Here is a 27,921-nt window from a genome sequence, read left to right on the forward strand (position 1 = left end):
GAGCTATTTGAGCACCTTCTGCCTCCCACTTTCTCACTATGATCAGTTATTTCATTAAAATCACCTATCATGAACCATGGTCCATTTCGTGTTGTTGAGAAACGCGTAAGACGTTCTCAAACCTGATCCCTACGTTCTAAAACAGGGTCTCGATAAACAAAAGTCATATTCTGTCAATGACTGCCTCAATGTCAATCATTCTGTTATACGAAAATAAAACATTAAATTGAAATTCATCCATAAATAAAAGAGCTACACCTCCGCTGAGACCAAGTGGCTCAACGGTAAACAAGTGATCAAATCCTAAGTCGGCCTGAATGTTTTGCAACAGCAGCCGCTTGTTCTTCGTTTCAGAAAGGAATACAAGTCCTGGGTGATGCTTCTGACACATCTCCGTAAGGCGTCGAACTGTGAGGTCAGTCCTTATCCCTCGACAGTTCCAACTGAGCGTCCTCATTGATACTTGTGTGATGAGTTTTTGGAACTCATCAAACCCTCATGCTTTGAAGAACTCTCTTTGAACTTCCTTGTTCCTTGGCGATGTCGTCTTGAGCTTTCTGCTCCATGTCCAAGTGCACTAGCTGACGACGATCACTTAGTTGGGGATCCCCTATGAAGGATCTCAAATTTCTGACTGGGAATGCCCAATGGAGCACTTCGTTTCACTCCAAGTTTCCTGTTTCTTGTCGACTTCGTACCAGAAGTTCTTCCCTTCACCTCCGGAGGTTTATCCCTACCACCATTGTCTTCCATCTCCATAAGGTCTAAGCCAAGAAGATCATCCTCATTACCTTTAGCATCTAGCATATCTCAATCTTGTTGATCCACTAGCTCCATGTCATGTAAAGCCTCGATGATTTGGTCCTTAGCTCCCGAAGGTTCCGTTTCTCTCAATGGAGAGAACGTGAGAGAACGAGCATCTCCTCTGGCACGAAGAGTTACATTCTCCACCATAGGAGGCTCACACACTGGAGTGACAATTGTGCTCGCCAACTTCCTACTAGACCCGCCAGCATTGTTGTCGACATTACTCGGAGCTGAGACATGTTCATACAGAACAATCTCCCGAGATGTTTCAACGTGTTCAGAATGAGTCTGATCAACGTGTTCGGAATGAGTTGAGTTGTATTTGATTATAACACCAACAAAGGTTTATATTTATCTATTGGTTAATAGCTGAACAGGTTGTATAATTGTATTAACTTATTGTGGACGCTTGTAATAAACGCGCGGGGGGGGGGGGGGGGGGAATCAGAATGCATCGTCGGAGCTCGGAGACTATGAAATATACAAACCAGACGATGATAATTCATAAAACAGAACTAACTAAATTATTATTACGAGTGCACGCTTCCTTGTTTGTCACCATACACGAGTACACACACTACAAGAAAACAACGGTATTCTGACGGACATTCCGACGGAAAATGAAATCCTCGGAATATCCCGAGGAATTTCCGAGGATATTCCGAGGAAACACAAAATTTGGTTTCCTCGGAATATCTTCGGAATATACCGACGGAATTCCGAGGAAATATAAATCCGTCGGAATATTCTTATGGAATACCGAAGAAAAATGTATTCCTCGAAAAAACCCCGATGAATTCCGAGGATATATTATAGCCGTTAGAGAGCCGTTGGAGAGCCGTTGGGGGATTTTAAACATTCCGAGGAAATTCCGACGAACTAGCCATTGGCGTCGGAATTCCGTCGGAATTTCCTCGGTTTGTCGGCATGATTTCAACTATAAATACAAGCACCCCTCTTCCTCTTCATTCACTCCATATCTTCATCCTCCCTCTTACTCTCTTTACACATGAATTTGATTCATAAAAAACATGTCTTCTTCAAATTATTTTCGTTCTTGGATCGATCGACCTCATTTGGATCCGAACACGAGATTGCTTACGGAAGAAATTCCAACGAGGTATAACCGAATTCATGGGGTTAGTTCACCGACAACCGGAAGCAAACACAGGTATGTTAAGATGTCCTTGTTCTAATTGTAAAAATAAAAAGGTTATTAAAGAGTGGGATGTTTGGACTCATCTATATTTGAGTGGGTTTACACGAAGTTACAAAATTTGGTATCATCATGGGGAAACTGATTATGAACATGGTAGTACTAGCGAACCTCAGCCAGCGTTTAGATTAGAAGAACCAATTAGAACGGATGTAGATTATGGTGTAGGTACTGAGCAGATGGTAAATGATCATTTTAGAGGGAAGATTTACCCAATGCACAAGCTAGGAGATTTTATGATATGTTGGATGCTGGAAAGCAACCATTGTACGAAGGTTGCAGAGATGGTCATTCAGCTTTATCATCTGCTACAAGATTGATGGGCATTAAAACAGATTATAATTTGGCTGAAGACTGTGTGGATGCGATTGCTGATTTTGTAAAAGGTATTCTACCCGAGGATAATGTAGCTCCTGGTTCATACTACGAGGTTCAGAAACTCGTAGCTGGTCTTGGTTTATCGTATCAGGTAATAGATGTATGCAGCGACAACTGCATGATTTATTGGAGGGCGGATGAACAGCGGGTTACATGCAAATTTTGTGGGAAGCCTCGTTATAAAGATACGAGTGGAAGAGTTCCAGTGCCATATAAAAGGATGTGGTATTTGCCTTTGACGGAAAGGTTGCAGAGGTTGTATCTGTCTGAACGCACAGCGCAACCAATGAGATGGCATGGAGAGCACTCAACAGATGGTGAGATCAGACATCCTTCAGATGCAAAAGCGTGGAAGCATTTCCAATCAAAGTATCCCGACTTTGCGTATGAGAGAAGAAATGTCTACCTTGGATTATGTACTGATGGTTTCAGCCCGTTTGGCAAGAGTGGAAGACAGTATTCTCTATGGCCAGTCATTCTTACACCATACAACCTACCCCCAAACTTGTGCTTGCGACGAGAGTTTTTGTTTCTCTCGATTCTCGTTCCCGGACCAGAGCATCCTAAGAGATCACTTGATGTGTTTCTTCAGCCACTAATATATGAGTTGCAACAACTATGGGCTCAAGGTGCTGAAACATACGATGTTTCGTGTAAAGAAAACTTTCAAATGCGGGCAGTACTAATGTGGACAATAAGTGATTTTCCAGCATATGGTATGTTATCTGGATGGACAACGCATGGAAGGCTATCATGTCCATATTGTCAAGATAACACTGATGCTTTCCAACTAAAACACGGAAGGAAAACGTGTTGGTTTGACTGTCACAGGAGATTCCTACCACCTGATCATCCATATCGTAGGAGTAGGAATTTGTTTACGAAGAACAAGAGGGTGTTTGACAGTCCACCTCCGAAAATTTGTGGGAAAGATTTGAAGACACAACTAAGAGATTTTGGTGCAGAAAGGACGCCAGACGTCGGTGGACATGAGCGTTTTCCGGTAGATGCTGTTGGAGACCTACATAACTGGCACAAAAAAAGTATTTTCTGGGATCTGCCATACTGGGAGGATCATCTGCTAAGGCATAATTTAGATGTCATGCATATTGAGAAGAACTTTTTTGACAATCTCATGAACACGATCCTTAATGTTCAAGGTAAAACAAAGGATAATTTGAAGTCAAGACTGGATTTAGTCGATATATGTGCTCGTTGAGAACTTCATGTTGATGAGAATGGTAGGGCTCCTTTTCCCATATACCGACTTGATGCAGAGGGAAAAGATGCGTTCTTTGATTGGATTTCAAACGATGTGGAATTTCCAGACGGTTACGCATCTAATTTGCATAACTGTATCGACAGAAAGGAAGAAAAGTTTATTGGCTTGAAAATCCACGATTGCCATGTAATGATGCAGCGCCTCCTTCCGTTTGCCTTCAAGAAACTATTACCTCGAAATGTTCATGAAGGAATTGCAGGGATAAGTGGTTTCTTCCGCGATTTATGCATGAGATAAGTGACTCTTGAAGGTATTGAAAATTTGAAGACTAACATAGTCGTGATTCAGTGCAACCTTGAGAAGATATTTCTTCCCTCATTTGTATCTGTATGTGCAGTATAGATGGATGTATCTGTATGAGCGGTATATGTTCCATTTGAAGAAGATGGTGAAAAATTTAAGTAGGGTGGAAGGTTCTATAGTCGCACAGATGATCAATGAAGAAACTTCAAACTTTGCCGAGTACTACTTTCCAGCAGAAGTTCAGACCAAAAACAGAAGACCTGCTCGGCATGATGATAGAGGCGAACGGGAAACATATCATATTACGGTTCCAGACATTTTCACAGACGTTGGACGACTTAGCAGAAAACCAAAGGACCGTCGACTTACTGAGCATGAGCGCAGTAATTTACAAACATATTTGCTCACCAACTGCGAAGATGTTCTTCAATATGAGAGGTAAATAAATTAGCTTACAAATTTTTATTTTAACAAGTTGAAATTTAAATCTTAATTAATTACATTATTGTCATCATATGTACATGATTTTCATGGCAGAAAAGCGGTTCGAATATAGATACGCCACAGAGGACGAACTAGAAGAAATGAAGCAGAGAGAATTTGCTGGATGGATGTTTACTTATGTGAGTGCTTTAAACAAATTAAAATATCATTTATCACATATTTATACTAATTCACATTTATTGATATAACATATATATGCGCTATTAATAGGTGTCTGCTGGTTTGGCCAGAGGTGAAACATTTGACGATTGGATACGCGAGATGGTTGTTGGACCAAACTTTGTTGTGAAGTCATATCCGAGATTTTGTACTCGAGGATATGCATTCACAACTCAGAAGAGGAGACGTTCGAGTACGACTTATGATGCTGGCGTTTGTACTGCATCAGGAGATGATGTATACTACGGACACATACATGAGATTTTGGAAATCAAGTATTTGGGCATGGTTGGATTGCGCTGTACTGTTTTCTATTGTGATTGGCACGACAACACTAGATCGAGGTGTGAGAACATATGCATTTGGTGTTACATCAGTAAATTCGAGGCGAAAGCTGCAATATTATGATCCTTTCATTCTTGCTTCTCAGGCCGATCAGATAATTAAATGTTAATTATTCAGAATGATTCATCATCATGTGTATTAATTTATAATTTTACTAATAATTTTTTAAATGTTACAGGTTTGTTATATCAAGTACCCCCGGGTAAGGAACAGAGATGATCCATGGGTTACTGTTACAAGAGTCAACTCGAGAAGCCGAGTTCAGGGAAGTTCTGAGCTGGAAGACCCACTACCACCAAGCACATCCGGCAACTTAAGTGCAGCAAAAGATTTAGTTGGAGTTGGCCTTGTAGTCGATTTAACCGACTTCGGAGAGGAAGCCGTCGTTCATGTAGAGGATGAACCAATGATGGAGAGTTTCACCAAGATCCAGATTCAGATTCATCTGGTGATGATGACTCGGAAACAGACTAGCATCGACTTTTTTTTTTAATAGAAATACCGAGGAAATTCCGAGGGATGATAGGTTTTCCTCGGAATTTCCTCGGAATAGACCTTATCGATTTAGGGATTTGATTATAGAGTCTTTTTCCTCGGAATATTCCGACGGAATTCCGAGGAAGATAAGGATTTCCTCGGAATTCCCTCGGAATATTCCGAGGAACTAGGGGTTTTTAACCGAAAACAACGTTTTGCGGATTGAATAACACGTATATAACCTTCATTAAGTGTCTTAACCAGATTATGAAGTCAAACTTTGGTGTTTTACCCAATAACAAACACTTTTACGGTTGCATGAACGAAAACCACACAACATAAGAGAAACACTTATACACTTTAATAAACGGTAAAAGGAATACTTACAATTATTTTTGAAATTTTGTTATTTCATGGTTTATGATCATCTATACAAAGAATCTTCAATGGTATGCATTACAATTGTATAAGAAATGAAGTACGGCAAAAAAATCGATGTTTTGAAACCCCAAACCATTTTTCCTCGGAATTTCCTCGGAATATTCCGACGGAATTCCGAGGAAGATAAGGATTTCCTCGGAATTCCCTCAGAATATTCCGAGGAAATTCCGAGGAACTAGGGGTTTTTCACCGAGTAAACCAAGCCGCCAAATATTTCGCGAAAATTGAATTAATGATTTCCGAGGAAATTCTGACGGAAATATTTAACTAGTCCGAGGAAATTCCGACGGACATTTTCCGTCGAACGCCTCATTTTATTAGGTCGAACCAGATCTTCTTCCCCATTTCTCTCTTCCTCTCTCCGCCGAACACTCTCTTCTCTCTCGCGATTTCCGGCGAACACTCTCTTATCTCTCGCGATTTCCGGCCTAATCCTCCTCAATTTCAGTCACTGATCATGTATGAACCCTATCCCACTCTCTTAGGTTAGATTTGTTAGGTTTTTACGTAGATTTGATGATTTTGGAATGATATTTATAGATTTTTGTTAGGGTGAATGGTATGATTGTGTAAAATCGAGTTTGATTATGGTATTCACTTGATTTGAAATTTATTTTTATTTTTTATTAATTTTGTGGTGATAAAAATCTAATTGATAATTATGTATATATAATATGAAAACGTTTTTTGTATATAAAATCTATTTTTTGCATTATAAAATCATTTATATATTTATTAAACATTTTTAAAACTATTTTTTGTAATTATTAAACTATTTTTATTTATTAAAACTATTTTTTGTAATTATTAAACATTTTTAATATTATTAAAACTATTTTTTGTAATTATTAAACTATTTTTTATTTATTAAAACTATTTTGTAATTATTAAACATTTTTAATCTTATTAAAACTATATTTTGTAATTATTAAACTATTTTTTATTTATTAAAAATATTTTTTGTAATTATTAAAATATTTTTTATTTATTAAAACTATTTTTTTGTAATTATTAAACTAGTTTTTATTTATTAAAACTATTTTTTGTAAAACTATTTATTTATTTGTGATTAAAAAATATTTTTTAAATATGTTTTTTTATTTATTAAAATTATTAAAACTAATTTTAAAATATGTTTTTTTTTAATTTACAGGTCTAATGGTGATCAGACCTGGCCTTGACAGCGTCGTGGTCGTGGTGGTACCGGGAGCCAGTCTCGGAATTCCAGTCAGATTCAGGAATCCAGCAAGATTCAGGATTCCGCTTCGCCCCACAGCTCCTACCATACATCTCCCTCTCCATTTCCCGCTTCTGCTCCTCTCGCTCCCCCTGCTGCACCCGCTCCTGCTCCTCCGGGTCCTCCGGGAGTGATGAGTGTTGTGGAGTTGGTTCGACAGCCCGGTCGTGACCATCTTCCCTATCTCACTCCGTATCCACATGGACGGGGTCAAACATGGTAATTAAACGTTTTTTTTTTCATTAAAATTTGATTAATTATTAATAATTTGTTCTTTTTATTAGGTTCAACCGATCCGGGAACGGGATCAGCGCATGAATCAACCGTATGATGTACTCGGCCCTCGACAAGGGACATCCGACTTTCACTGACTTCCCTACCGAGAAGCAGCATCTGTGGTTTCGTCAGTTTGCGGTAAGTATTCTAATTTTTTACTTATATTTTTAATCTTTAATATAAATTTTCTACTAATTGTGTTTTTTTTTCAGCAATAATTCAACTGGAATTCCGATGAGACGCTCTTTATCTATCACCACTTCGTCCATAAAGTTATGGACAACTATGAGAAGTAGATCCACGCGTGGAAGAAAAAGTGGGAAATTAATAAGGTTGTTTTTAATTTATTAAACAATTTTTTTTAATTTATAAAACTATTTTATTATATATTAAACTATTTTCTTTTTTTTTTTTATTAAAAGGTCCCAAAGTCGATAAACAACACCGTCTGGACGGAGTTGTGTGCGCATTGGGATAAGGAAGAGACGAAAGAAACTTCTTCCACCAACTCCACCAACCGCAGGTTCGTAAAGGGAAGGGTCTATTGCCACTCTGGGGGATCGCATGGTAAGTTCAGCCGCTTTTTCTTCAATTATTTAAGTTTTGAAATTTTATTTTTTATGCATTTCTTCTAATTTCTAATGTTTGTTTAATTTATGTTTTTTTCAAGGCGGAAGAAAATGATGGCGAACCGGTTGATGATCTCGCCCTAATGAAGAGGGCGTATACCAACAAGAAGACCGGCCAGATTGATGACGGTCTTGTGAGGGAAGTGGTCACCCTGGTCCAAACTCAGGTGCAAGACGAAGTGTCTCAGCTTCAAACTGAGGATGACGATTCGACGGCTTCGACCAACTTGTCCCGGTTTCGAATCAACGAAATCGTTGAATCGGTAAGTTCTTTTTTTAAAGTTCAATTCATTTATTTCTTGATTTTTATTTTATCATCTTTTTATATTATTTAAATTTGGCTATTTTCTATTTCAGTCGGTTTCAAAGAAGAAGGGACGTTTGGTCGGTTTGGGTCGTCGCACCCGGTCGGTTCCTCCTTCTTCTGCACCACCGCCCTTTGTTGATCCAGAAGTACTTACGGCTTAGTTGAAGGACAAAGATGATCGCATATCTTTGTTGGAGACCCAGATGGCGGCTCAACAGGCGGGTTATGAGGCACAGAAGAGGCTGAACCTGCAAATGATGGAGATGATGCAGAGGATGTACCCGAACGAGGTGTTCCCGAACGTGCAAGATCCGTAGTTTTTTTTTTTTCAAAAACTCGGAATGTTTTATTTTTATTTGTACAACTTTGAATATTATCTAATATGTTTTCAATTTTAATTTTAATTTTATATTTTCGAATTTAAATTTCAAAAATTTTATTTTAAAAAAAAATAATAATTTTTTTTTAAATTCCGAGGAAATGAACCCTCGGAAATTTCCGACGAACATTTCCTCGGAATATACCGAGGGAGTCCTTCCTCGGAATATACCGAGGGACTCTTTCCTCGGAATTTTCCGAGGGCTCCGTTCCTCGGAAATTCCCGATGAAAATTCCGAGGAACATTTCGTCGGAACTTCCGAGGATTGGACCATCGGAAAGTCCATCGAAATTCGCCTTTCCGATGAACTAGTGGTCCTCGGAGTTTCCTCGGAAATTCATTTCCTCGGAATTCCGTCGGAAATTTCCGAGGGATTTCCGAGGAAAAATGAATTTCCGAGGAGTTATTTCCGAAGACTTGTTTCGTCGGTATGTCGTCGGAATAACGTTATTCCGACGATATACCGACGATTTTTTCCCTCGGTATGCCGCTGTTTTCTGATAGTGACATTCCAAAAGAAAACGTGATACTTGTTTACTTTCTTATAATTGACGTGTATCATGTAGTTTTCAAGTTTCTGAAATATGATTAGTCTATTTACGTAAAGAAAATAGATAGACCAAATTTCAAAAAAGTCTCAATTGATTTTATTGGTTTGCTAGCACTTGCGGATATGATCCCAAATTCCCAAGTGGTTAGAGATATTAGTACAAACCATTAAAGAAATACTATAATACAGCACTAGAACAGTTTTTTGTTCAAAAGGTAGTATAAAAAGGATTAAAAAAAGCACCAACAAAAATTAAAAATTAAAAAAAATATTTTTTAAAAATATTTTTAAACATATTTTATTTTGGAAATTTGGGTTTGAGTTTGGTGATTAGGGTATATAGTTTAATATACAGGGGCTAGAATTAAATTAGAGTTTAGAATTTAGAGTAATTTAGTTTTTTTTCTTTATCAAATGAATGCTATTTTGCCCTTTTTAATCTTTAAGTGCTATCTTTTTATAAACTTTAAAAAATATTATTTTGGAAATTCGCCTTCAACTATACAGTCTTGGTCATTAAACTTCTTAACATTTCTATAATTTATATATAAACTAGCTAGCTAGGAATAAATCACCACAAAAAAAACTTTAGAGAAAAGAATTTAGATAGCACAATTTTTTATGACAAAACTAATATATAATTTTTTTTAATTAAAATATCATTAATGAAGAGATAAATAACTAAATTACTTTAAATTTTAAATTCTTACTTTAGCTCTCGTTCTTTACTTACTAGACCCGAATTTAAATATAAAAATAATATTTTTTCAAAAAAGAATTAATGTTGTTTTGGAATTTTTTTAATGTGTGATAATTTTTGGAAAAATGTTTGTTTAATGGGATTCTAGAATAGTTCTAATTACTTCATTTCTTATAGAATTTTCTTTATTTTTTGAAATTTCGTTCAAACGTAATAAGACCGGTTATCGGAACTGATATATGTAACCGGGAAAGGTCCGTGGAGAATGAGATATGTTGCCATGCTCAAAATTTTACACGGTTAAACCCGGCCCGTATAAATTTCACTCGAACCGCCATGGCGCCATGCAAAAGATGAACAGAGAGACGGAGAAAGGAGCACTGAAAATGAAAAAAGACGAGATAGGAGGATCGGCGGATCTTCACTCCGCGGCGAGACCTGGTTATTTAGCGGCAGTTCAATCAGTTGTCAGCTCTAATCCTTTGTCTGTTAATCATAGAGCCAAGCATTCTTGTGACTCGTCTTCGATTTAAGTCTGGTTGATCATGAATAATCAGTTATCAGCTCTTACTAGTATGGTGGTGTGTTGCTTTGTTCTTTGCGACGGGCTTAGTTGGGCTTCATCTCGAACCGGGCCGGTCTTGATATTTTAAAAGTTTGAAACAGTTACGATTTGAAAGCTGAATGATCATATAATAATCTAATACCATATTAAGCAATTAAAATTTAGAGAACAAAACATCCCTGATCTTAGGGCTGGGACTTCGGATATTCGGTTCGGGTTCGGATAAGATTCGATCGGGTCCGGGTTTTTCGGATAAATGAATTCTATACCCAATGGGTACTTAGTAAATTTCGGTTCGGGTTTCGGATCGGGTACTACCGGTTTCGGGTCGGTTCCGGGTACCCGTTTCTTATGTGAATTATATAAATATTTACAAAATAAAATAATTATATACCAGTTTTTTATTTATTTATTTTATTTTTTTAAAAAAAGTTATTAGAAATCGTATATATATTAGTAATATGTATTAAATACAACGAAGTTGAACTAGTCTAGTGGTATTGCAGTTGTTGCTTTGCCTATCCAACCCGGGTTCAACCCTCGAAAGATACAAATCTATGTTTTTTAAGCATAGAATTCGGGTTAAACGGGTACCCGTTCGGTTTCGGGTAAAAACCGGAACCGAACCGATACCCATGGATAATTAACACTAATACCCATCGGATAAATTGCCTAGAACCGAAACTGAACCGAACCGGTCCATTTCGGGTCGGTTCCGGTTCGGGTATTCGGTTATGGATAAAAATCCCAGGCCTACCTGATCTCAAGACTCAATGCTTCAAAAAAAAAAAAAAAAAAAAAAAAAAAGACTCAATGCTTCTTAAAATATAGGTACACTGTTTACATGTTGTGTATAGCCTTCCTTTTTGTTGTCCTTAACACCACGATGTCGTGAGCTACCTCTGCAAGAACAAAGCCGATGTTGATGTTGCAGCAGTAGATGATATGGGTGCAATTCACTTTGCTTCTCAAAAGGGGCATTTGGAAGTTGTGAGATCTGTTGGGGTTTCTGGTGAAGTCCATCACTCATAAGTAACTTGCACCTCTTCACTACGCTACTCAGGGTTCTCACTTGGACCTCGTCAAGAAGAAAACTGAGGAACCAAACTATGGTATTTTAACATCCATTATATTAGATCAAATCAGATTTCACCAAAATTTTAGTTTTGTTTATGAGATCTTTAAAGTTTGTAGAAGAATCCACGAGTTTCCATTAAGTACTCTAGTAACAGATTGCTTCCACCTGTTGTCAGTCTCAAACTTTTAAGTGTATCTGTATTGCTTAATTTTCTGTAAATGATTTAGGCCTACATCACAGAACAGTCTACGAATCATTACATACCGACTCTCAAGAAATGTTTTTTTTTCTTTTGGTTCTAAGCCTTTGGAAATTTTCTTTTCAAGTACTGAGTTGCCATCCATCCAAGAATGGAGAAGAAAGCAATAACCAAACAAGCAATATAAGTCAGTGCATCAATCAAGAATAAATAAACTCGAAGGAAAAGGATACATGAAAAAACAACAATACAATTGGTAAAACCTTTCTAAGACACTTTGAAGACAAAGATCATACGAAGTTGAAGCTAATGAAAGAAATCCATAGCTCACACAAACTTACAAGTTTGATCCCAAAATCTAGATACAATATTCTCATTCGAATTCAGGCGGTGGCTTGAAAATGATCGCATGTAATTTGCATCCGAAATAGTGAGCTAATTAAGCCGTAAATTTGCAGAGTACAGAACAAATAATAAATAGAAAAATTATTTTAGATTAGAGCTAACATCAACAACACCATTATTTTTTGGTGAAATTAATAAATAGCTTTATGTCTTCATGCAGACACAACAAAAAGTTGGAATTTTGTTGCTCCCCGCCGTTATAAATTAACCAGGGGTATAGCCCCCGCGCAAGCGCGGAGCCGGATAAGTTATTGTCGTTGTGTAGTTTTGTGTACGGGATTTTGTCGTTTATTTTTTTCCACTTTTATTTTTCCGTGTTGTATATAATGGTGATGAACATAACATTTGGAAGTCACACAGTTTGATTAAGTTGATATAAGAATGACCTGCGAATTCATATGCATTATATTCGTAATGATTTGATCGACCATTAGCGTTATTAGCGCTTTCATGTTCAAAAGATAAAGTTTATGAAGTTGTTTATTATTTATTTAGGTAGTTGTTAGTATATAAAACAAAAAGTGTAAAGAACAAAATATAAAATTTGAATTCAAAAAATTAAACAATTTATCGAATAATAAATTAAATTATTTTCTTATTTTACCTAAATTAATTTCAAAAATATAGAATTGTAATAGACTATTTTTTTTTAAAAAAAATCAATAACTCTAAAAAAATTTATAAAATTATACGGTTGCAAAATTATTTATTTTTAGAGTTTTACTCGACTTTGTTAAAAATAGTTTATGGTGGACAAAAAAATATCAGAAATAGGTAAACCAAAAAAATACACCACTGACAAATCTTGTATGAGTTAGAACCCGTCGACGTTTCATTAATAATCCAAAATAGAAATAAAATCTCCGAACATAGAAAACATGCAAGGAAAAAAATATCCAAAGTTTATGATGAAAAACAAAGATAATAGCAGTTTTTAAAAATGCATAGAAAAGACGTTGACGGGCTAATAGGAATATAATAGATATTTCCAATCACTCACGGCAGAGCTTGCGGTTGTTCTGAGCGTCTGAAATCTCTGGAGGATCTGCTGCAGCACATTCCTCATCGACCTTGTCTCCCAAAACAGACGGGCCCGATGATGCTGCCAATCCTACGTCACCTTCACTGCTTGGAAGAATGTTCTCACTGTGCTCCTGAAATACATGAACGCGATGACAAGTAAAATTAGACAACCTTGCCATGGTTCTCTATGATGGTATCTTCAGTAATTGTGGAGATAGTGAAGGTACAGCGATTGCTATTAATGGCTTCCATCAATTTGAGAGTTCTCCATGTTTTGGGCTGGATCTTGGCAAGTAGCTATGAATACATCAAACACTATGTTGCTGGCATGAGATTTGAATCGACCTAGAGAGCCTGCAACAACATAGACGGTGAGGTTCTTGAGTATATTGAGCTCCACCAAGCCAGACACACTCGTTTTCAACACCTTGTTCCCTATCTCTCTTCTAATTACTGTCATGTCCCTCGATGCAGTTCACCGCAGCAGGTTTGTTAATGTAGGAGAAGAAGTTATCTGACCAATAAATTTCAAGTTTTTAAGTCTCAAGATGACACTAAGGTAAAAAACATTGTTTTAAAATCAAACCAATAACATACAAAAGGAACTCACCATCCGATCACATCCATGTCAGGGGAATCATCGCTGAGGAACTCAATAACATTATGCACACCTTTTGTTACCATGTCCATCCCCATTGCACCACACCGGTGTTACAACTGAACCATACATAGCCATTTTTTCCCTGCCAATGTACAGTGAACAGTTTGTAGCCTCATAAATCTAATTGACATGCATCCACAAAATCATTATTTCATCAGCAAAAGTTTCAATCTTGAGTCGAACCACACCACAAACATAAAAAATTTTACATCTTGGTGGTACCTGTTGAAAATGACAGCCGACATTTCGAAGTGATCTGGATTCTCCTAGGAAAGCTTAAGTTCCATAGAACGTTGGCACGACAAAAACCAGACAATAGGCGCTCTAGTTGTACCGTCCTTCAGCTCCGCCTGAGACGTACCCATCCTTGCTGCCTCTGTTAGTCCTAGCAACCAAATAACTTTCCGTTATAGCCCATCAGAACAGAGTTTACATCATATTAGTTAATCGGACAACTTCAAAGCGACCAATCAACTTTCACGATCGACCCCCTATCGTAGCGATGGATGGCAGTGAATCACACGAACTGGGATAGAATCGTGGATCTTGGAATTCTGCCCAGAGAAACATACGCTTAAAGTATTAAAACTGATAGCTTGAATATTGATTAAACAAATATGGTATATAGTATTCCATAGAAAGTCAAATTGTTAATACCTTTTCCTGGGTACTATGTTCTAGGCGGAGAAAGGTGGCGGGGACAACGACCGATTAAGCAACAACAACACTGGAGGCTGACATCTTCAAAGGTTGGCTAAAAGCTGCGACAATTCAATTTAGGAGTAATTTAATATGAGATATGGGTCTCAAGGTTTGTTTGAGGAATTATATATACTGAGACGAATCGTTCAGAGGTGAAACGGTACCATAGCTGATCGTTGGAGATATAGAAAGGTGAAGATGAAAAGTTTCAGAATTTTTTTTGATAAGCTAAAAGGGTAACGCTTCGGTTTATCGGTGGAGACAAAGTATTATAAAAATCCTAGATATATACGAAAGAGATTTAGCCCACTTATAAGTTTTATTGGACCAGAATGCGGATTTTACTAAATAGGTTTCGATGATCAAAGTTACACGTGAGTATTGAAACATTACAGTTATGTGTGGGATCCACTATAAAAAATCCTTCATAAATATATATTAGTTTCGGTAATCAATGTACAAAGTATCCTTTATTTTAGTGGTATAAATGTTGGTGTTTATATCATAGCAACCCGGGTTTGAGCCACAGACTTGACATTTTTTCAAAATTTTTAAAAGTGGGGTCCACTTAGCTGCTGACGTGTCGCATCAGGAGTGATGAAACTGACTCATTATAATGTAGATTTTAAAACAAAATAATGGTGTAAAAAGACCTAATCATACATGGGAAAGATGATGCACCCAGGTAAACAATAATATCAAAGTACCATAGCCTACTTCAAATAAAATAACTTAATTAGATCTATCCCATAAATTTATTAGCCCAAATATTTACAGAAAAAATCTGCAGAAAAATTTATTTTTTTACTTCTTTTCACATTTAACAAAACTTACGTGCTCTGTACTCATCTCTTACTTTGACTCTTTACCACTATCGACCATCAGAGCTCTTTTTGGTATCTCTTCAAAGTAAGCATGTATACCATATGTAACAATCTGCTGTATATTTATTTGATTTTTAGGTTTTTTTTCGTAGTGCGTATTATCGTTTTGAATACTAATATATTTTTTACCAGGTACTATGGAGAGATATTTTAAAAAACAATGTGTCTCGAAGTCGGACACTAGTTCGGAGAATTTGACTTCAAATCCTTTATTATCGGCATCAAAAATTAATGTGAAGGATCCAGCTTCTACATCAAAAATTAAAAAGGATTTGCCTTCAGCTTCAAACACCAATTTGAAAGATTTGCTTCAGATCATGCGGATAGAAAAAGAATATCAGAATATCATCATAACGAAAGAGATAATGTAAAACGCAAATATCTTACTAAAGGTCCTTGTCAACCTCGTGGTCATGATTTTCCTAAGACACTAGTAGAGAATAAATATAGAAGATTTAATCCAGCTTGGTTTGATCTCTACGGTAGGTGGTTAGAATATAGTGTAAAAACAAACAAAGTATATTGTTTGTTTTGCTACTTGTTTAGAGACTACACTGAAAATAAAGGTGGAAGTGATGAATTTGTGACAAAAAGCTTTGATACTTGGAAAAATCCAAAGAGGTTGGGAGACCATGTGGGACAAGTGAATAGTTTTCACAACAATGCTATGAAGATGGCTGATAATCTAATGAATCAAGATCAGTCAATCACTCGTGCTTTTTATAAGCAGAATGAAGCAGCAAAAAATGAATACAAGATCATATTGAATGCTTCAATTGATGTTTGTAGATATTTATTGCGACAAAGACTACCTTTTCGAGGACATGATGAGTCGATGGAATCAGCCAATAAGGGAAACTTTGTTGAGCTTTTGAAATATACTGAAACTCAGAATGAGCTTGTGAGTAAGGTTGTGTTGGAGAATGCTCCTAAGAACAATCAAATGGTGTCTCATAAAATTCAGAAAGAACTAGCACATTGCTTTGCAGAGGAAGTTATTCAATCTATTATCTAAGAGCTTGATCATGATGTATTTTTCTTGATGGTGGATGAGTCTGCTGATGTTTCTACTAAAGAGCAAGTGGCAGTGGTTTTTCGTTTTGTAGACAAGAAGGGTATAGTCAAAGAAAGATTTGTTGGTCTTATTCATGTTCAAAAAACTTCTTCTGCATCTCTAAAAAGTGCTATTGATTCACTGTTTGCAAAACGTGGATTAAGCATGAAAAAGTTAAGAGGACAAGGTCATGATGGAGCTAGTAATATGAAGGGTGAATTCAACGGGTTGAGATCTCTAATTTTAAGAGAAAACACTTCTGCATATTATGTCCACTACTTTGCTCATCAGCTTCAGTTGGTTGTCGTTGCAGTTGCTAAAAAACATTTTGAAGTTAGTGATTCTTTTGATAAGATTTATGTCTTGTTAAATGTGGTTGGAGCTTCTTGTAAGAGACAAGATATGATTCGAGAAGACCAACGTAAGATAATCGAGGAAGGAGTTAGCCATGGTAAAATTAAGACAGGAAAAAAATTAAATCAGGAGCGTTCAATTCAAAGGCTGGTACTACTCGTTGGGGTTCTCCCTACAAAAATTTGTTGAGATTGGCTGATTTATTCACTTCCATCATTAAAGTGCTTGAGCATGTCGAAAGAGATGGGTCTGATGGTATCAAAAGATGTCACGCTAATGGTCTCCTCAGATACTTTCACACGTTTGACTTTGTGTTCTACTTACATTTCATGTTGGTTCTTCTTGGTCTCACAAATAATCTATCAATGGCTTTACAAAGGAAAGATCAGGATATTTTGAATGCGATGTCTTTAGTGAAATCTACCAAGCAACAATTGTACAAGCTCAGGGATAATGGATGCGATTCAATCATTGGAAACGTGGACTCCTTTTGCGAGAAAAATAAAACAGAGTTACTCATTATGGAAGAAGAGTTTGTTAATCCAAAGAAGCCAAGACAGAGAAGCAACATAACAAACTTGTATCATTACCAAGTTGAATGTTTTTACACAGTATTGGATATGCAAATTCAAGAGTTCAATGATCGTTTTGACGAAATAAACATTGAGCTGCTTGGTTGCACTGCATCTTTGAGCCCCATTGATTCATTCCACCAGATCAGTCAAAACTTGTAAGATTATCAGAGTTTTATCCTGAAGATTTTAGCTCCGTGGAACGGATATCTCTTGAGCATCAACTTGGTATTTACATCGATAATATCTCTGAAGATCAAAGGTTTGCCAATTTGGAAGGTCTTGGAGATCTTGCACGTGTGATAGTGGAAACCAAAAAACATCTTTCACATCCTCTTGTTTATCGACTTTTGAAGCTAGTTTTGACTTTGTATGTTGCCACCGCTACTGGAGAGATCTTTCTCTGCGATGAAAATTGTGAAGACTACCTTACGCAACCGAATGGGTGAAGAATTTTTGAATGCTTGTATGGTTTGTTATACTGAAAAGGATCATTTTGACAAAGTGACAAATGAAGCAGTGATAAAAAAATTTCAAGATATGGAAGAGCGAAGTGACAAATAAATGCTTGTATGGTCACTTTCTGAGACATCCATTTACAGCCGTTGATGTATATTAGAGTTTTTTTTGTTTTTACTTACTATTTCAGTTTGATTTTTAATTTTTGGATTGTGAAATTTAGGATTCTAATAAATATATAAATAAATACTTAAAAAATGTATAAAAAATTTTAAAAATAATTTCAAACATAATTTTCGATTTTCAATAAAACATTTTGAAAAAATATATATTTTTCGAAAAAAAAATTCAAAAAAAATTATAAAAAGTTATAATTTGAAAAAGTATAATTCGAAAACATAATTTTTTTATTTAAATAATGATTTATTATATATGTAGATAACAATGGTATAAGAGTCTTTTGCCTCTTAATGAAGAATGTATTTTTGAAAATGTCCCTTTAGTGGTGGTAAAGATGAAAAGTGGTACTTTGAAAGTGGAAAAAATAAAATTTCCCCAACTTTATAATGTCGTATGTTTTAGTTTATTTTAAAAAATTCTTATTTTCAGTTGCTATTTTTAATAAGTTAATAAATTCTTATTTTTTTTAAAAAATCTTAGTTTATAAATAAGTTTTAAAAACTAATTTTTCTCAAAAATCAATTTAAAATACGTATCATATTTACAAATTTAATTAAATTCGCCTTGAATAAAACAACTAAAAATAAATAATGTTTGGGCTTTGTTTACGTCCAAACTTTTTAAAGATTGAGTTTTTAACATACAAAACTAAATCTTTGTGTTTTGTTTTATTAGTTTAAAATAAGTAGATAAGGTGTTTCAAAATTTGAAATAAATTAATTGGATATAAATTAATGGAGATAAGCAGTAATATTGATTCAGTTATTGAATTTATTTAAGTTACATATTTTTTTGTTTAAATAATTTTTAACATTTATAAGGCGAGAAGATTCTTTTTTAGTTTTCCGGTTAAACTATACTATTAACACGATTTTTAAACATATTTCCTACTGAAATGTTTAGTATATCTCTAGAATATTATTGAGAAGTGAATTTCTTAATAGTCGCGTTCACGTTAACTCTCACGATGGTTGATTACACTGATATCTTTAATGAATTATAAATATTACATTTAAATACTACTATTGAATTTTTTTGTTTAATTTCCTTTTTAAAATTTTCAAATAACATATATAATAAAAAAAGAAACATTTCTAAAGTTTAAAAAACAAATTTAAAAACACAAATATATTAAAAAGGAAAGTTCACAAAGGAGAAATATTCCATTTAACAAATATTAGTAAATAAATAAAATATAATTTTGAAGTAATAAATTATTTCTTTATATCTATATTTTCTTAGATGAAAATATATATTTGCATATAATGTGATTTCATAAAAAACATTCACACACATAATCTTGATATTAGAAAAAATGTTATTTTTAAAAAATATAATTTAAAAAATACAAAAATATATATTTTCAAAGTAATAGTAATAATTTTTATATATCTATCTATTTTCTTAGATGATTACATAAACTAATTAAGTAGCATTCACTAATATATGTTTAATTGACTAAAAATCGTTTATAATTGGTATTAGGGGAAATTACATGTTTATTACTTTCATGTTACCACTTTTCATTTTTATTACCACTAAAGAAACATTTTCAAAAATACATTTTCATTCAGTGGCAAAAGACTATTATGCCCTTGTTTTTTCGAATTAAACTATTTCGAAATTCAAACCCTAAACCTTAAAACTCAACTCTAAACCTTAAACCATCAATCCTAAACAATATATTTTTTGAAATACGAACCATATTTTTTGAAATACGAACCCTAAACCCTGAAACATCAACTCTAAACCCTAAACCTCGAAACATCAACTCTAAACCCTAAACCTTAAACCTTCAACTCTAAACCCTAAAATATCAACTCTAAAACCTAAACCTCAAACCTTCAAATCTAAACCCTAAACTATCAACCCTAAACTATCAACACTAAACCCTAAACCCTAAAAAGTAAATTCTAAACCCTAAACCCTAAAAAATTAACCCTAAACCCTAAAACATCAACTCTAAACCCTAAACCTTAAACCTTCAACTCTAAACCCTAAACTCTAAACCCTAATTCGTAAACCCTAAAACCTAAAAACGTAGAGTTGATGTTTTAGGGTTTAAATTTGAAGGTTTAGGGGTTTAGGGTTTAGAGTTGATGTTTTAGGGTTTAGATTTGAAGGCTTAGGGTTTTAGGGTTTAGGGTTCGATTTTCAGAAAAATATAGGTTTTAGGGTTTAGGGTTTACGTTTAGGGTTTAGAGTTGATGTTTTAGGGTTTAGATTTGAAGGTTTAGGGTTTAGGGTTTAGAGTTGATATTTCGCGGTTTAGGGTTTAGAGTTGATTTTTCAAGGTTTAGTGTTTAGAGTTGATGATTTTGGGTTTAAAGTTGATGTTCTAAGTTTAGATTTAGAGTTTAAGGTTTACGTTTAGGGTTTAGAATTGATGTTTTAGGGTTTAGATTTGAAGGTTTAGGGTTTAGGGTTTAGAGTTGATGTTTCATGGTTTAGGGTCAGAGTTGATGATTTAGGGTTTAGAGTTGATGTTTTAAATTTAGTTTAGTTAACCATATGTGTTTTTTTGTCAAAGTTAATCAAAAGGTTATAAATGTCTTTTAGCCTTCGTTAAAGATGAGAGTAAAAGTGGTTAGTGTAAACATGAAAATTGGTAATTTGAAAATGGTATTTCTGGCAACTTCCCTTGGGATTATTGAAATATTTATTTAATTTCATATATTTAGTTGACTATATATCTTTCAATGACAGTAAAAAAAAATCTGTAAATTATATTTTACTTATATATATGATTTTTAAAATACAGTCACACAATTTTTTTTAAACTGCTTATTTTTTAGAGATATTAAAAAAATAAAAGAATTAAAAATAAACATCTTTTGTTCAAATAATTAAAAAAATATTTTAAAATAAGATAACACTATATACTTTAACGAGGTAGATATATTATATATTATTAAAATTCTTTTTTCATAATATTAAATTTGATTTTAAATTTTATGTTTTTATGTTTATTTACAATTTATAAAATATTCTGATTATTGTAAATATTGATATGTGTTCATGAGCGTCCAAAAATGTATTAGTTACTTATGTATATAACTTTATATTGATCATCTCCTTTTTTCTGATATTTTTTAAAATAAAATCAACATATAATTTGATAAATATTATGAGATTACATGCACATTTAAACGATAAACAAAATTAATTTAATTTTACTTAATTATAACAAAAATAATTATACTTCAGCTTGAATTTGAAAAAAATATATGTAACTCACTATACTCACAACAGAAGTGACTCGACTAATCCAACTTATATCTAAAATCATAGATTTTACTACAATAAGAATATATAATTTTATAATAATAATTTATTTTATAAATGTAAATTATAGGATGACTCAAACATATTAAGAAATGAAAATAAAATATTAACCAACTATTATAATTTAGTTCTTTTGTAAAATTTATATATATGCATGAAATTGTAGAATATTATCGTTATGTTAATTTACGTAATTTGAAATCCGACATATTAGTTGAATTCAAAGAAATAAATGCAATCTAAAATACCCATATGCTACCTAAATCGACTGTAAAAGAATAATAAAATTGACTAGATATGACATATTTAAAATAATATGTCTTATTAAATTAAAGTAATACAATATTATTAATAGAAATTATGCATACGAATATAAATTAATTTAAAATTAAAATGATTAACAACCAGTTATTATAGTATATTTATTTTATACTTTGGTTTACATATATAAGATATAAAGATATAGACTTTTCTATTTTTTTAAAGTCAAATATGTTAATGATTACATATTCGGTTAGAAGAATATATGTTGATGAATGAAAAATGGAAAATACGTGATTTGGTATTAGAATTTTAGTATATTGGTGTTACTAATATTTTTAATTTAAATAATTACAAAAACATATCAGTTTTTCGGTACAGTTCTGTTTAAAATCGAACCATTGGGGTTGGAAAAATTTTCAACCGAATGGTTTGAAATAGACTTTGGTTCGGTTTGAAATAGTCTATATCTTTATATCTTATATATGTAAACGTGGATGTTAAATCTAAACCTAAAACCTAAAACCTAAAGAAAATTTTATTAAAAACAAAAGTTCTTTTCCACGGCGTCACATAGAAGATGATTTATTGCAAAAAAATTTAATAATTATATAAAAGATATTACTAATGATATTGTTTTTTTTCTTTTTAGTTAACTTTCATTTGTTTTAATTTTTATATTTTTTGTGACTTTTTAAAGGTTTTTGTTCCCGTTTTAAATTGAATTTACTTCACATCGTTTATGTTTACATAATTTATGTTTTAAAACATAATTTCTCTTAGAAAAATTAAATTAAGAAGAACCTAACTAAGAAGAACCTAATTAAAATGATCCAAAAAACAAACCCAACCGAACCGAATACAAAGCGAACCGAATATGAATCGAATACAAAGCGAACCGAATATAAACCGAACCGAACACAAACCAAACCAAACCAAACCAAAATAACTATGGTTTATTTCAGTTGGAAAAATACTAGAACCGAACTAGCCAAACAGAACCGAACCCGAACCGAACCGATAAAATAACCGAAGTGCCCACCCCTATCCATAATAGGCCGTAGATTTTCGTTTTTGGAAAAGTATATAAATTGAAACATGTGTTTCATTTTAAACATAGGAGATAGATATAGAAGCATTCATATAGTAAAAGGTAAATAATTTTATAGATTAATAAGTTTATATTAATACAGGTCACTCACTTTAGAAATGTCGCAGAGTTCATATTAATGAGTTTTATAAATGCAATAGCATAGTAAATGTTTAATCATTTTCTAGAAATCCTTTATATATTAATTGATAAACATTACAACATTGTTTTGTAGCCATGTATCATCATGAAAATGAAATTTAGAATTTTTAGAGAAATAGATTGGTCTATCTTAACCTTTTTTAACGTCTGATTAATTATGCTATTGAGAAATATTACATAGACGATTCTACAGCCGAAAATTCTACCACCATATGAGAATACACGCCTGACTGCGTCACTCCGAGCCGTCCTATGAGATTCACATTCGATGATACGCACTGCAACATGCTGAAGACCTCTTGTAACCATTTTTCTCTCCATAATCTGCATAATTCGTGTTTTCTGGGATTTGAACCCAAGACTTCGTCGTGTAGAAACATTAATGAACACTTAGTCAAACCACTGGACTAAAAGAGCTTCCACAGACTATCTTAACTTATATTATAATTTTTATTAAACTAACTATTAAATTGATAAATAGTGTACAAAAGAATATTCTCGCACTTTTCTTAAATAAAAGCTATGGAATTGCCTAATATGATTAATGTATATATGACAATCAAAGATTTTGAATAATAAATATTTGATAATAATTTCTGTATCTTAGCTCTTTTTTGTTTAATTTTATATTATTAAAAGATATTAAACAACCACATTAATCATATAATTAAAAAAATCTTATATGTTATGTTTTGAATTTTGAAAACCATTATAAATTACTAAAAACTTTAAATTTCTCACACTAAAATTTTGTGATCAGTGGTTTAACTTTTTTTGATAATAATATAACAAGATACAAATAATCATAAATCGTATGAATATGAAGTCTCATTTATTAGACATTCTTATTATATATTAATATAGAAAGATACTTAAATATGATCATTTCTAAATTTGTATTGTAAAAGTATTTAAATCTTAATATTTTAATTTTAAAATTTGCATTAAAAAACGCACATTAGAAATTTTATGTTGATCATATGAGCATGAATTCTCAATAATAAATATTTATATTAAATATACTATATATCTATGTCTATGTCATTGAAATTTAGTTATATACCTTATGAAATAAATAAAATGATTGTTTTGATTTATTTACTAAAAATTATCGTAAATAAACAAGATGTATTATTTTGATTTATGTCTTTACCCTAATTTAATTATATACATGAATACAAATAAATAATAATAAATAAAAATTAGTTTTATATATAACATTCATCCCGCGCAATTGTGTGGGTCTTAAGCTGGTAATATGGTAAAAGATCAATCGTATAATAACATTCTTATATAGTATATATACTTTGAAATAAGAAATTAGTATTTGATGGCACAAAATTTACGGTTCAAAAGCAAGATATATTAACTGAATTTGTTATATTAATTGATTTTGTTGTATTAAATATATTAATCCCTAGGTTCATCAACCAATAGGATTTTATTATTTCATATTCGATATCTTTTAAAAAAGGAAACCAAATATTATCAAGTTATATTAAGTTTTTAAAATAAAAAGGTAAAACAATAAATAGAAAATAGTAGTAGTTACAAAAAAAAATATTTTTAATAAAAAATACTTTTAACGCTTATCATATTATCCAAAACACTAAACCCCAAATCCTAAATCCTTGGTAAACCTTAAATCCTTGAGTTTAGGATTTATCCAAGGGTTTAGGGTTTATCCAAGGGTTTATAGATTAGTATTTAGGGTTTAATGTTTTGCTGATAATGTTAAAAATATTTTTTTTATTCTTTTTTTATGACTACTATTATTTTTATCTATTTTATTTATATTTTTATTTTACAAACATAATATAACTTGACAATATATTTTTTTATTTCCAAAACATATCAAGTATTAAATAACGAAATCATATTGGTTGGTGAACCTAGATGTTCAACTTAGGGGTGAACCCAAGAATAACTCCATTTTAATTATCTTCAAAAAGTAAGGGCATAATCATACAAAAGATTAATGATTTAATAGTATTACAATACTAAAAGGAAGATATACTCAATCCTAAAGTTATCCACGTAGGATTAAAAAATTTAGCCAATCAGAACTCTCTTTTTTAACACGTCATAACTGTTTCTGTCCACAGAAGAGAGAAACTGGATTTTCGTCTGGGCTGTCCAGAGATAAAACTACAGAAACGGTCAGTTCAAGCCCATTAATGCTTAGCCTAACAATCATGGAAGCGTTGAGCTCATCTTCCCTATCCCGACTCTTAAGCTTCATCTTCACCGGTTGCGATAGTAACTCTGTTACTGCTTCCTCCTCTTCATCAATCAATGATGCTATTAAATCTCATCTTTATTGTTTCGTTATACCTTCCTCTCCTTCTCCTCATATATAAAATCTATCATATCTTCGTAGAGAATTACTTCGATCCAAATTCAGAAACCTTCTTTCCAGAATCTCAAGCTATGGCGATTGTTAGCTCTTTACCTTTGTGAGTTTACAACTGCTGCAGTATTTTTTGAGATCTGAACGGAAGATTTTTGTGCCACTTTGAAGGAGCACCCCCAAGAATGAATATGTTTTTCTTGTGTAAGTTTCAGACAAATCTCTGGATATAACTTTTTTTTCTGACGAAATATCATTCTCAGTCTTATTACGTTGAATTATTTGTTCCTGCAATTCTTATTTTCAGACTAGCGCAAGGTCGTACTCTCGGATCTCTGGCCTATCTGCCTAACGCAAAGCTTGGATCTGTATTGCAGGTCTAATTCCTTAAAACTGATACTATCAAAAAAAGTTATAATTTTGTTTCTTAGCCTCTGTCTAATGATTGTGAAACAAACATAAAGCTCTTTACCCGTCATCTCCAGAATTCAATAAATAAAGCATTTTCACTACAATCTGATTTGGTCAATAGTTTGACTTATAACATCTTCCTCATAGGGGTTTTGATGGTTTCAGGCTTAGTTGTTTGTTTAAACTAGGTTTATATATATATTATTGTGTCTTCATAAGCTAAAGCTCCAACCTTATTTGATTTATTTTTGTTTTTGTTGTTCTTTTCAGTTGGTGTATATGATGATGGGAATTTTATTCTTAAGCTTAAGGTTGGAATGAAAAATGTCTGCATGGACCTTGGTTTTGAGGACCAACCAAACACTGTCACATTCTTTGAAGGTTATCAAGATATCAGTAGGAGAGGCATCACACAGGACGGCTATGAATCTGAAGTTTGGCACTATAATATAGGAGTGTGACATCGCCACCATGATCAAGGCCACTATTGAGTCGCTTGAAGGACAACTATGCAGCAATGAAGTCATGGTTCGCCATGAACTTGGACAACGTCAGGAGTCACTCTTGAGATTCAGATATTTGAGGATTTCAAATGGTTTAATGCTTCTTATATTCCTGTATTCGAGGGGCTACAAGAATCTGATAGGCATTTCTATTATTTCTCTTCACACAACGATAATGGACGAAAAAGCAAATTCAAAAAACCCCCAAATATCTCATGAAGTGTAATATTCTTCAGTCCCAGCTTAGAGATCTCTGACATATTTTGATATTTGAGCTTCTAGGCATTTCACAGACGGCTATGAGTGATGTTCTTCGTGAGGTATGATCCATTTTCTGTACTGCATTTCTACTGGTTCATTGTAGAGAAGTTATTCTTTAACAAAGTTTCCACCTGTTTTGAGATGCATTAACAAAGAAGCTATGAAACAAAAAGAAAGGGGAGGTCTAAGCTCTCTCTAGAAAAAGCTAACGTTGCATTTTTAATTAATCGGCTTTTAGTAGACTATTCATTGTTTGTGTTACTCTTTGTTTCCTTTTTGTCTCAAATGTCTCTTATTCTATAGCTGGTTTGTATGGGTTTATTAAATTCCCGTTATGTATTGTGATTGAATGGTTGTGGCATTACTCAATGCATATATAAAGTATGTGGAATCACACGTGTGGAAGAAGAAGCCAGATTAAAAGTTGATGCAGCTGCGAACCAACAAGAAAAACAAACAAAGGTACATATACAAATTTCACTATAATATATGACTATCTATCTTCTATCTTCCCTTTGTTGTTGTCACTTGGAGTCAGAGAATCTAATGAATCCAGCTTATTGTTTCAGTGTATACAATGGGATATATATATATATATATATATTTCAGTCTGATTAATATATAAATTTGGGGTTGGTTAATATATAAGAGGAAGAAGTTGGTTTGGAAGTTTCTGTTACACCAAATGGCACGAGTCTTAGGTGCAAAGTGGGAAATATGACACATAGAGAAATGCTTCAGATTCAGAGAAGCGTCTCCGCATGTTACAGTCAGGTTTGCTCTCTAATCTCTTACAATCATGTGTTTTTGCTATGGTTTCCTTCGTTTTCAGCTCACAGGCAACTTTTTTGGTCAATCCTGAGTATCCATTTGTTGTACTTTTGACAGTTGGAAGCTGACTGACGTGGCCGTATTTGATATTTTTGTTTCAGACTCATTTCATTCTGCTAAAGAACACTGAAGCAAAAAAGGCCAGATGGTAGATGTGGAAGATGTAAAACACTAGCTGAATAAAGCAGGTTAGCCAGAAAATGAAATGGCAGCATTGAAAAGGCAGCTCATGTCCCCAATGTCTACCACAGTTACATCAAAAGATGGTGCAAGGAAACTGGGGTTTGTGAGCCGGTTACAGGGAATGTGCAAGGTACTGAGCTTCCTGAAGAGTGTGATGATGATCTGTTGGAGAAGACAAAGTAGAGATCGCTCATAAAGAAATCCATGATGCTGTGTTTGGAGGACATGCCAGAAATAGAGAGGAAGCCGGTAAAGAAGCTAAAGAAGGCGTTGAAAATGGTAACCAAGGCTCTGGGTGTGCTAGAGAGGACAAATAGACACAAACTAGCTCAGTGAGTAAATCATGTTGACTAATTACTTGTGATACAGTTTGGAATTATAATATGCAGAACATGATTGTATTATTATCGTGAGAAATTATGTACTTCTGTTTTGTCTCAATTCCACCATGTTAGTTTATTGCAGAGTTCTTTGTACTCTTTCCATTACTTGGCATGTCACTTGAATTACATCTTTGA

At 33.4% G+C, this 27,921-nt stretch overlaps 1 long non-coding RNA gene and 1 pseudogene across 1 annotated transcript; both read left to right on the forward strand.

Annotated features, from left to right (window-relative positions):
• The first annotated feature begins 15,301 nt into the window (after positions 1-15,301).
• LOC106422195 lies at positions 15,302-17,876 on the forward strand (annotated as a pseudogene).
• Positions 17,877-24,692: 6,816 nt separating this feature from the next.
• Positions 24,693-27,891, forward strand: LOC125601698. The gene is made up of 4 exons (XR_007334371.1): positions 24,693-25,418; positions 25,522-25,591; positions 25,896-26,448; positions 27,554-27,891. It is a non-coding gene; the product is annotated as an uncharacterized LOC125601698 (long non-coding RNA).
• The last annotated feature ends 30 nt before the right edge of the window (positions 27,892-27,921 follow it).

Source organism: Brassica napus, unplaced genomic scaffold (assembly GCF_020379485.1).
Source record: "Brassica napus cultivar Da-Ae unplaced genomic scaffold, Da-Ae ScsIHWf_2632;HRSCAF=3384, whole genome shotgun sequence".
Lineage (NCBI taxonomy): Eukaryota > Viridiplantae > Streptophyta > Magnoliopsida > Brassicales > Brassicaceae > Brassica > Brassica napus.